Here is a 12,534-nt window from a genome sequence, read left to right as displayed (position 1 = left end):
TGAAGCCGATTCTTGACTTGTCCCAACTGAGCATGCTGAAAGAATACAAAGCAGTGGAAGATGGTGCCCTGAAGCTCCACTGCTCTGCATTTTAGGGTAATCTTTTGGTACAGGGGGTTAAGTTCTCCTTTAAGCGGTGAGTTTTATTTACAGTAAGAACTGGAAAGGAATTCTACCCATGAAGCAGTTGCACTGCCAGGCTCATAAAATGTTAGTTTTTGGAATGTACTGGATGGCTTTTTGGCAAGGTCACTAATTTATGCTGTAAAGTTCATCCTGGGACTGGTCTGATTGCTTGTTAGACTAGGGAAGGATATTTTACCTTTCCTGAGACAAAGACTTCAGATTGGGGTATCCACTGGACCAACTTGAACAGTGGCAGCTGAAGCTACCCTTTGAGCACCAGGAGCCTTGTTGGCTCATATCAAAGTTAGAGATCTAGGAAAAACATTGGTATATCAGTTATTCAGCCATAGTTCCATAGATTATATAGGACAGAAAATAAATTCTTGTCCCATATCTCACCCTGAGCCCCCCTGACAATGTTTCAAGCCCCCCACGTGTGTCTAGCCCTACAGTTTGAGAACGATGGAACTAGTGGCTACGTAGGCAAAACAGTCAGCTTGATGGATATGTATGTTTTTTTCAACCTCAGATGCTCTGTAATTATGTAACATAAGAATATATTAAGAAATATGTTATCTTGGTTTTTGGGTTTAATCTCCCATTTCTCCTTTACCCCCTATGTCTTCACTTATGGTTAACATTTTTCTTTTATTTGTATATGCTCTCCATAGCCTTTCTCTTTAGCTCCTTTCGCCCTTTCTTTAGATCTTTTCCCATTTATATTATCTTTTATTTTACTTTACTTCCTTCCTCTCTGTATCTGTGCTGTCCAGTGGTGTTACTGGAAGTTACTGGGCCCTGCAACAAAACCATTTAGGGCACTACTAAACTTTGAGAGTAAGACATTTGTTTCATAAAAATATATTGAAATTGCCCAGCAGTTTCAGGCTAGGCTTTCTTTATGGTTACACCCCTGCTGTTCTTCCAATCGATTTCTTTCTGTTTTTTTATTTGCTGGTTCTTTACTTTTATTTCTCTTTTGGTATTATCCAGTGCCACGTGTTCCATTTATGGTCTCCATTGCCTTTATTTGTATTTATATTTCATTGGGACCCCCATTCTACTTAGCTAGCAGCAGGCCCAGACTGGCAATCTGTGGGTTCTGGCAAATGCCAGAGGGGCTGCTGTAAATTGCCATAGAAAGTGATTATTAAGTGGACTGGTGAGGGCTGTTTGGGCCTCTGTGTAGTAGGAATGGCAGGGCCCATTTTGAATACCAGTCCAGTCCTGGCTAGCAGGCTCACAACCAAGAGAACACAGACTGGCAGTTGGCCAATAACCTGAACCTCCTGGAGGGGAGGGCCCTGCTAACTAAGTAGTCTTGGACCCAATATTTCTCATGGTGGCAATCATCATATCAGTTGTAGGCCCCAAGGGTTACCCCATGTGCAGACAGCATAACTGATTTGCCGGCTTAAATTAGTCATTTTTATTTTAGTGTTAGCAATAAAGTATGAGGTTAAGAACAATACTTCATGGGAAAGGTGGGCATTTGTAAACAGTTTAGTTGAAGAAAGATATCCTATGGGATGTAGAAGGAATTGAATGCAGCTCTGGGAATTATTATTTATATAGTTTTAGTATAGTATGTGTTCCTTTACACAAATACTGAATCTATAAAATATGGCATTAAATATGTAACACTGGGGTCCATTGTTTTGTTATTTAGTTCTGTCACTAGATGGCAGCACCAGATCTAGGAAAAATGAAAAAACAAGAAAGCAAATGTATGTTCTTTATTATATAGCGCCAGTCTATAATGCAGCACTTTAAAGAGAGTGTTCTTCATTTATTATCAGTCCCTACCTCAGGGAGCTTACAATCTAAGGTCACATTCACACAATCTATGGTCAGTTTTATCAGGGACAATTAGCACACCAAGCTGATGTCTCAGATGCCACTTTCTTTGCTTAGGAGCTGACATATTGCTTTAGGATGCCTTTATGTTAAGCAAGAGTTTTGCTAGTTTCTTTTCAGCCTATGTTGCGTTGTGCTTTTGTGAGATAGCCTTAGCTGAGGCAAGCAATATAGTATTTTTTCATCTCAGTAAATGACTGTTGTTTAAAAAACCTGTATGAGACATATTAATGTAGAAGGATTTTTTTGTAACAAGGTAACTAATTAGAACTATCATTGTCCTTGCTAATATATGTCACAGTCAGTACAACAGATAAATACAGGTTAGAGCAAAGTTAATTAGTAACTCTGCCCACAGCAGATATTGATCTTTCTCATGTGACCCAATGAAATCATCTACATGGACCCAGAATCAAAGTGTGCTCAGGAGGAGAACTGGTGGATGAGTGAATTCAGCATGTTCTCTATGTCAGGCGCCAAATCTAACAGGAGGTCCTAGAGGTCAGCTGTTTCCATTACCTAATCTGTATATAGGGCAGGAGTTCCTAAAGCAAACTATACAAACATCCATGTCCTCATAATGATGAGGAAAATGTCAGTGAGAGGAGGCAATTCCTGTTATGGCTAGTGTAATATTATTGTTTTTGGCCACTTGATAATTTTACATGTTTAATCTTAAATTTTCAGGCCTGCTGCAGTACATCCTGTCAACTGACATGTCATGCTGCCCTTCATTCACTACAATTTGTTTGTCATCATAAAACCTTAAATCAAAATAATATGGTGCAAATATAGGATCTATTATCCAGAATGCTTTGGACATGGTTTTCTGGATAAGGAATCTTTCCAGAATTTGGATCACCTTAAATAATCATTTGTTAAATTAGTTGATAAATTGACTTGATACATTTCTCAGCAGAATATTAGCAACTGTTGTATCAATTGTAACAACTGCCTTTAAATGGGGTTGCTCCCCTTTCTTCAGTTCAGTTGGTTTCAGATAGTTCACCAGAAATAAAGACTTTTTCCAATGGCTTTCTATGTTCTATGTGTGACCGCTTTTCTAATACTGAAGTGTAAAGTTTCATTTTCACCTTCTACAACAGCTCTGGGAGGGTTCACCGACCCTTTAAACTGTTCTCAATTGATACATTTCTTACCTTTGTCCTTGAAGAGCAGAATCCCAGAGTTTCATTAAAGAATAAGTAAACCTTTTAAAAAAGTGAATGTAAAATTGATGAGGGTGCTATTCTAAGTACTTTTGTAATTTACATTCATTATTTCTTTTCTTTTTATTCCAAGATATTAAAGCATAGATGTATTGTTAATATGAATTAATTGAGTCACAACCTGCTGGTTAGTTTCCGACCAGTCTGAAGTCAAGGAAGTTGTCAAGAGAAAGAAAGAGGCTGCTCTGATGTTCTTCTGCTTAGGAAAGATTTGTGAGAGTTTTCTGATTTTTGCCCTAAGCAGAAGAACAGAGCAGCCTTTTTCTCTGTCCTGACAACTGATACTGCTGAGAAATGTATCAACGAAATCCACTAATGTAACAAATTATAACAGTTCAGAATCTGCACATGGATCATGAGCTGTCAGACTGGAAAACCATAGCATAAGAACCAGGATTCCTCTTTCCCCAGCCTCTCCAGTTGTGACTGCTCAATGTTGGTTAGAGAGGTCGGCACATATTAGAAGGAGAGGCTGTTGGCATGTGCTGTTTGTAAATTGATGATGTGTCAGAGGGAAAATGGCTGCCAGGTGAAAAATGGTAAATGTGATGGCACTGGCAAACAGAAGGGATATATGCAGAACATGTACCTACCTACCTCCTTGCAGCACGGAGAATAAAATTACTCCATTCACACCCATATTACCAAAAGCATTCCTTTTTACATGGTCAGAATGGCAGAAACAAGAGTAAAGAATCACTGTGCAGAGGGTTACCTAAAATCAGCAGTTGCTGGTTCCCTGCTTCATACAGCTATTGTTTCTATAATCGCAACAGTTAGTTCTATGCTGTGTCCAGCTATCAGGGGAAGAGTTAATTTGGCTGGATAGACAGATATAAGTAGCATAGTTAGCTGTTAGTAGGTGAGGGGAAGACTGCACCCGACCTGCGCCGATGCTCCTGTTAGCAGAAACCTGCACCGGGCCAGTTCTGAGCAAACACCACAAAGCGATCCTCCATCCCCTTAAAAAATTGGATTATAATGTATAAATGAATAAAAGCACCTGAAGAGAAGAAAAAAAAGAATCAATGAACACATGGTAGTATCCATTTATGGAATTATTATCATTATAGTTATTAACAAGAAAATGTACAAAATGATAATAATAATAATAATAATAATAATAACAACAATAAACAATACAATATATTAAGAGGGCCCTGCCCAAGGAATATAACAGAAAATAGTGCTTTTAGCTTGCATTTAACAGCTATAGTTTAAAAAGTAATTCAAACCCTAGAAGAGAGTCTTATTCGTTCTGTGGCTCAAGCCACTTCAGATTATAAATAAGGATTGTGTAATTCTGTGGTTTTCCTATAAGTTTATATACTGCAGAGTTTACTGTTCTCCTACCAGTAGCAGAAGAACATTTCAGATTTTTTAAAGCACATTGCTAATGAAAATGCATTCTAATTGCTGATTTTTTAAATAAGAAAAAGCATTAAAGGCATTTAAATTTACATTTTACAAAGGGTTTGTTCACCTTAGAATGAACTTCTAGTATGAGATAGAGAGTGATATTCTGAGGGCAGTTTGCGGTTGGTCTTTTGAATTACTTAGCTTTATGTTCATCAGTTCCTGTTTGAAATTTTAGCAGCTGTTTGCTAGGGTCCAAATTACCCTAGCAACCAGGCAGTAGTGTGAGTAAAAGACTGGGAGATGAATAGGAGAGGCTTGAATAGAAAGGTAACAATGAAAAAGTAACAATAAAATTGTTGTCTCACAGAACAATCATTTTTGGCTGCTGTCTTGTTTTGTGACCCCTGTTTGAAATATCGAAAGAGTCAGAGGAAAAAAGAAATGAAGACCTACTGGAAAGTTGCTAAGAATTGGCCATGCTATACCATACTTGAGGTTAAATAAGCAGTGAATTACCCATTTAAATACTTTCATAACACCCCTGTTGTCATATATTTGCAGCATATTGTAAAGCTGTTTTGTGATACATCATATGTATGCTTAGGTCATGGGTTTTCCAGATAAGGGATCTTTCCTTAATTTGGATCATCATAATTTAAGTCCATTAAAAGAATAATTTAAAGAATAAATTACCCTAATAGGATTCTTTGCCACCAATATAGATTCATGCTTAGTTACCAGGTACTGTTTTATTATTATACAGCTAAAGGGAATAATTTTTAACATTATGGGGCAGATCTATTAAGGGTCGAATTGAAATTTTCACTTTTTTTTAATGGTCAAAACTGTCAAATTTGACTAGGGAATTATCCAAACTCGATTAGAGTTTTTTTTAAAAAACGAATCGAATTTCGAGATTTATCATACTCTGGCCCTTTAAGAATTCGAAATTGACTATTCGCCACCTAAAACCTGCCGAATTGCTGTATAAGTCAATGGGAGAGGTCCAGTGAGCAATTTGGAGATGTTTGCAGCCTTCCTAACATTCGAGTTTGATCAAATTAGAATCTAATTTAGTTTCATTTCATCCGAGTTTTTACAATTCATTTTTATTATTAAAATTCCCTAAAGGTCCCCATAGACGCGACGATTCTTCTTGCCGAACGACCGATTTTAGGGAAGTCCGACCAATCCTTCGAAATTATCGTGCGGTTAGTGGTATTCGAACGATCGTACATCCTACGATTTTTCGGCCGACATCTGTCAGGAAATTGATCGGCCAGGTCAAAAAATCTTTGTCGGTCCCAGTGCAATCTCTCTATGTTTGCAGGGCCAAGCAGGCAGCTCCCCTTTGTTTTCCTGCCAAATTGGTCTTTTTAGTTGATGGTAAATTCGTACGATCGTACGATCGTTCTGAGAAGATATTGGTCTCACGATCAGGATCTGATCTTTTAAAAATCTCAACATCTATGGCCAGCTTAAGTCTAGTTTTTTAATTGTTTTAAAAAACTCACATGAATTTGAAATACGACCCTTGATAAATGACCCCCCCCCAAGTATTTGCTTAAAAAGGACTCTATGGGAGACGCTCATCCTGTATTCCAGAGCTTTCTAAATAACAGGTTTCTGGATAAGGGATCCCATACATGTAGAAAGATAGATAGATAGATAGATAGATAGATAGATAGATAGATAGATAGATAGATAGATAGATAGATAGATAGATAGATAGATAGATAGATAGATAGATAGAGCCCCCCATACCCTCACATAAATTATAGCTACCCATATCTATACTATCTACAGATTTTAATATCACAATAGCCTTTGATAGTATGTGTACCCATTACAAAACTCTTAACTATAGTTAGCAACTGTCACTTATTTGATATATGGCTGAAAAAAAACCTTTGATCATTCTGTATCATAATGCAATAACCAAATGTAATGTCATTGTTACTGAGTTGAATTCTGCCTACATGGTGCCCACATGCTGTTTGGTGATAACTGAAAGTGACTGCAGGTATTGTCATGACTGAATAGGGTGAGGGATGACAGATGGAATGACCCCCAGCTCTGGACATAAGCGCATGAGTGACCATGGCTACCCTTAAGATTCTTTCAAAATGGAATTTTCTTGATCAATACCATGTCAAAGCCTCTGACTTCCAATCTCTGTGTGGTATTGTTGCACACTGAAAAGAAGTGATAACCCACAGCACCCTCAACAATGGGGAGGGTTCAGACAGCTGCCAATCAACCAACTGACCAGTTTTTGTATTCCAATATAAGCACAGGGTTAATTTAAAGGGGAAAGTGGACAAAGAAACATCATACAGTTGAGTATACATTTGTCAATCCCAGCATCATATTTATGGGTAAGAACATGTATTCCAAAGAAAGGACGATTTTAGTTAAAGGAAATCTATACCCCCAGAACAATCTAGGTCTCTATAAAAACATATTGCATAAACAGATAATTTTCAAAAACCCTGTTTCATGGAAATAAACCATTTTCATAATAATATGCTTGTTAAGTATTATGTGCCATTGGTTAATTATAAATAGAAAACTGCCATTTTAAAAAATAAGGGCAGCTCCCTGGGATTCTAGGATTCACGGTGCACACAAATAAACCAAACAAAACCATTCATGTTAGGTCACATGAGCCAATTAACAGAGTTCTGTCTTTTACTTCCACACTTCTTCCTGTTACAGTTAGAGTTGTATTATTCTGGTCAGGTGATCTCTGAGGCAGCACACAGACCAATCACGAAATGGTGGTTCAAGACAAGAGATGTAAAAGGGCAATATTTACTTAAAGGAGAAGAAAAGGCTAAAATTAAGTAAGCATTATCAGAAAGGTCTATATAAATACACCAGTTAACCCTCAAAGTAATGCTGCTCTGAGTCCTCTGTCAAAAGAAACACAGCATTTCTTCCTTTTACTGTGTACTTATGGGCTTCTGTATCAGACTTCCTGTTTTCAGCTTAAACCTCCAGGGCAGGGCTTGAGCATGCTCAGTTTTCTCCTCTCCCCCTCCCTCCTCCCATCCCTGCTGTAATCAGAGCTCACAGCTGTAAGTGAGCAGGGAGAGACTCAGGCAGGAAGTGATGTCACACCAAACTTATATGGCAGCTTCTATCCTAAACAAACAGAGACAGTGTCTAGAGCTGTTTACTTAGGTATGGTAAAGCATTTTGCAGAAAAAATAAAGCATTCTAGCTTGCACTAGTGTGGCTTATCTGTTGGCAATAAACTGTCTTGGAGCTTTCCTTCTCCTTTAAATATATATTCCAGTTTGGGAAGATTCTTTAATAGGCTACTTGATTTGATATAAACGATCTGTTGATTAAGTATTAATTTTGGGGGTACTGTTTTCCTATAATAAGCTGTTTATACAGAGCTGAAGAGAAAGCTCACTGTTTAAACCACGTGCTTCAGATGCACACTGCCCGAACCCTGCACATATGTTAAAAACCTCTCAGTCCAGTGACTTCTTGTCAGCAGAAAGATAAATCCAGCTTACCCAATATTTCCTCTGACCCAGGCACAACCAACATAAGCATAAAGGCTTATTACAGCTATATATCTGGGATTCCCAAAAATGATCTATTAGACAGTACTGAGTGAAGTTAGTTGATCCTCAACTTACAGGCACAAGAGTGAGCACTGGAGATCAAAAATGAGCATTCAGACATAGGGCCAGCTTTCTGTCACTATCACTGTCTCTCTGTTATCAGAGAAAGCTGTTAGCTATACTTACTCTTTTATAAATAAACCATAATAATCATTTGGAATGAAATGATGGCTTGTGTTCAAAAGTCCCTGCTGGTTACATGAGTGTGCTCCTCTGTGTATCTTCCTTCCTGTCTATACAAAGCTGCTACACTTGGCTGCTGCCTCAGCCCTTCCGTTTAACATGCTCTGCCTGGCTGCCTTCTAACCCACCTGCTCACAAACTGCTGTCTCCTCTTCCTCTAATTATAAGGTCCCCTTTAACTTACTTAGTTCTAGTAACTACTAGAAATTATCCATCCCTTCAGAGAGATTATAACAACATATCTATATGCCTGCAATCTAGCATGTCTGCATTTGTACCTCACTTGCTTACTCCTTTATAATATTTTTTGTCATTCACATAGGAAACTTGTGAATTTTATGGATCAGCCCATGTCATATTCCAGTGGTATAACAGAGGTTGATCATACAAAGAAATCCTACTGGAAAGGCATGTGGCATAGGGTAAAAAGATAGCTTTGCAAAGAGGATGGCGAAATTGAGCTTCTACAGAAGTACCCCAAGAGGGCAATTATTAATGAACAGGAGCACTGACTGGGCTATCAGGTAGGCGATTATACCCACTGGGGTGTGCCTGCCTAACATTTTGGCACCACACAATGATTATACCTTTATTTCTCTTTTAACAAATGCTGGAATGTTACATGAAGCATATTAGAACAAAACAGCAAAAATTTCAACAACAAAATTAAAAAAAAAGCCAAAACAAAAGAAATAACAATAAACACATTTAAATAACATTTGTTATATATGCAAGCACTTAGTACATTAACTGTACAGAAAGGGGGAGCAAACACATAATTTGCAAAGCACAATCATATTAATTTACAAAGATAAAGTGGCAGACACAGGATGCAGCATTAATATAAAATAAAGGCATGCACCAAATCCAATACAGGATTTGATCCTTTTTCAGCAGAATTCTAATTTGCTGAATCTAAGCCACTGATCAAACCACATTGGAATATTTCCTCTGACCCAGGTACTGCTGCCCCGAGGCTGTAGCCAAAGGAGACACAACCAACATAAACCAAACCAAATTGGAATATTTAAAATCCTTTGACTTTTTGTCAAACAAGAAAGTCAAAAACATTTTTAAAACATGCAGCTGGCCTGGTTTTCTTTTGCATTTCCTGGTGCTAATCTGCATATGCAAATTAGTTTCACAAAGGATTCGGGATTTGCCCGAATCCCAAAATAGTGGATCCAGTGCATTCCTAAAAAAAATACAGTAATAAGTGTAGCGGATATCTAATACAATGGGAAGCTGAACGCCTCGCAGCTTTGTTGCAGCTCTCTGCACAGTTGGCGCTCCAAGCCTCACACAACTCAGCAGAGTTCTCCATGTTCTCTTGGACACAGGGTCGGATTTACATAGAGAGCACCCCTAGGCCTGCTTTCGTTCGTCACCCCCTGATCCCTCCCTTTTATTCATCATTGGGACTGGAGCAATGGGGATTGGGACACGGGAGATTTAAAAAACGATCATATCTCCTGCTCGTCCCCAGTGTTTCTGAACCAATATCGGTGTGGTTGGGCAGCATGCCGCCCCTTAAAATTCTGCCACCCTAGGCCCGGGCCTTGGTGGCCTCTCAACAAATCTGGGCCCGCTTGGACAGTCTCTATCATTCACTCCTTGTTTAACAGATGTACCCTGGGGCTCCCAGGATGCTTCAAGTACTTCTCCTGTCCCATAGCCAAAAAGGATGTTCATCTGTAACTGGACTGATGTTGTCATAGACAGAGGAAGATAAGATCCAGCAGCCGGAAGGCCTGAATAGAATGCAGGTAGACAGAGAACTAGGGAGAAGAATACTCTGATCTCATACAAACATTTATGCAGAACTTTACTGGCCTGTATGTATTTTGGAGTTCACCTTTAAGATACATTTTTGTATGTTATAGAATGGTCAGTTATAAGCAACTTTTCAGTTGTTCTTCATTGTTTATTTGTTTTAGTTTTGAATTATTTGCCTTCTGACTCTTTCCATGCACTGTAAGGCTGCAAATGTACTGTTATTGCTACTTTTTATTGCTCATCTTTCTATTCAGGCTCTCTCCTATTCATATTCCAGTCTCTAATTTTAAATAGTGCATGGTTGCTAGGGTTATTTGGACCCCAGCAACAAGATTGCTGAAATTGAAAACAGGAGAGCTGCTTGATAAACAGCTAAATAATTCAAAAACCACAAATAATAGAAATGAAAAACAACTGCAAATTGTCTCAGAATATCACTTTCTACATCATACTAAAAGTTAGCTCAAAAGTTAATGCCCAAGCAGACACCTGGAGAAGATACAAACTCCTTGCAAGTAGTGCCCAGGTTGAGGGAGGGGGAGTGAGTAAAGCTAGGCATCAGAATGAATATTTGGCAAGCAGTTGCTTTTATGGCATAGCCTCCTGTACTCGTTAACTGGTCATCAGGCCTTTATCAATGAAACATTGATGAAGCACCCAATGGTGAGAAACGCGTCAGGAAGGCGTTAACATGCATTTCTGATTTGACTTCAATGACATATGCTTCAAATAATATCTAAGCTTAGGGTTTTAGTAATGAATATAATATACAGAACTTTTTTTCATTATAATACACAGCATTTTTAATTATTTTAATAAAACAGGATGATAAATTGAACATGCGCATGTGTGCATGTGTACTTTAACACATTAACACATGGCAGAAGTTCATGTTTAGTTTATGGTAGAGTCCTGCAGCAGGTACAAAAAAAGTATATACCCTGGAGGTTGCGGGTAGGATTTTCAGGTGCGGGTATAGATATGGGACTTTGGGTTAGTGGGTTGTTGGTCTAACCTATATTTATTAAATTATCTATATTTTACTCCTTTAAAAAAGTTAAAAAAAGTTTTTTCCTGCCCCCACCCAGTTTAAAAAAGAGTTTTAATGATCATGTAATATGCCAAGAATTAAGGAAATACAAAAGGATTTTAGTGATAATTTTTGAACAACCACATTATCCCAAGGGATGTCAGGAACCTTTTGTATATCTACATATGACTGGGGTTAATTGGCTGCATTATGCCTTCCACTGGACCAGACAAGGAGACACAACCCTAGAAATGTTTATACTATTGTACCTTGTGGCTCTATCAACCTATGTGCCATGTGGATCAAGTAATTGGCATCAGTTCTAACACTCAAGTTATTAATTATTCTTATCTGCTTGTAAATTATAGATAGGTTCCTTGTATCCTTGTTAGTATGTTGGGCACCCATGCTCACAAACTTCATTGGATTCACTGTATTTATATCCAGCACAGCTCTCCTGATGCCCCTTCTGTCTGCCTGGTGGCAGGATAGGTGGAAAGCATTTTTTTTCTATATACACGACTGCTCCCAAAAAAGCTGCTGCCCTAGGCATGTGCCTTCTGTCCCTATATAGAAAACAGGGCTCTGGATATAAGTTCTAAATGTGCAAGCATAGAGTGTAGTGCTACACAATCAATCTCACCGCTTTTTGTAGCGTCGGGTGCCAGCTGCGACTCTGTCTGCCCAGGTCCAGTACAAATTCCAATACAAATTCCAGCAGCACTCCGGTAAAGTGAAAGAAATTTATTTGTGCAAATGAAGCAACGTTTCGGGCATAACCAGCCCTTTATCAAGCTTCAAGTTCTAAATGTGGAGATGAAATTGTATCATGCTGATTAATGATGCACTCAGTAGGATGGTGTTTGCAGATTTAAAACTTAAAAGTGTAGCACCGGTTTCATTTACTTTATTTGATACTGTTACTGACTTTATGTTGCATATCTGAATTCTAAGACAAATGTACTACCAAACATGTGAAGTAATGAAATTGTTTTACTTAAAACTTAAATAATAGCAAAATAGTAAAAAAGTCATTATTTGTGATGTTCTCTGTAAAGCAGTATGTTTTTATCAAGGTAAACTGCCTCTTTAACTGTCACCTCTTGCCTTGTTTGCTAACAACTCATTGTGCATCGCAACAGATTTTGAAATACCATATTATTATACAAACATGCACTTGCCTTACCACATAGATAAGCACAATGGTGCACATATTATGCCTCAGGTGAACTGGAAAAGAAGACAGGAAGTGTAGGGTAAGGATTACTGAACTGTTAAGTTGACCTTTTCTGTTTATTGAGCAGGGGGATAACATTAAGTGTCATTTACAATG

Source organism: Xenopus laevis, chromosome 8L, assembly GCF_017654675.1.
Source record: "Xenopus laevis strain J_2021 chromosome 8L, Xenopus_laevis_v10.1, whole genome shotgun sequence".
Classification (NCBI taxonomy): Eukaryota; Metazoa; Chordata; class Amphibia; order Anura; family Pipidae; genus Xenopus; species Xenopus laevis.
The sequence above is the reverse complement of the archived record's forward strand: the minus strand, read 5'-3'. Positions refer to the sequence as shown.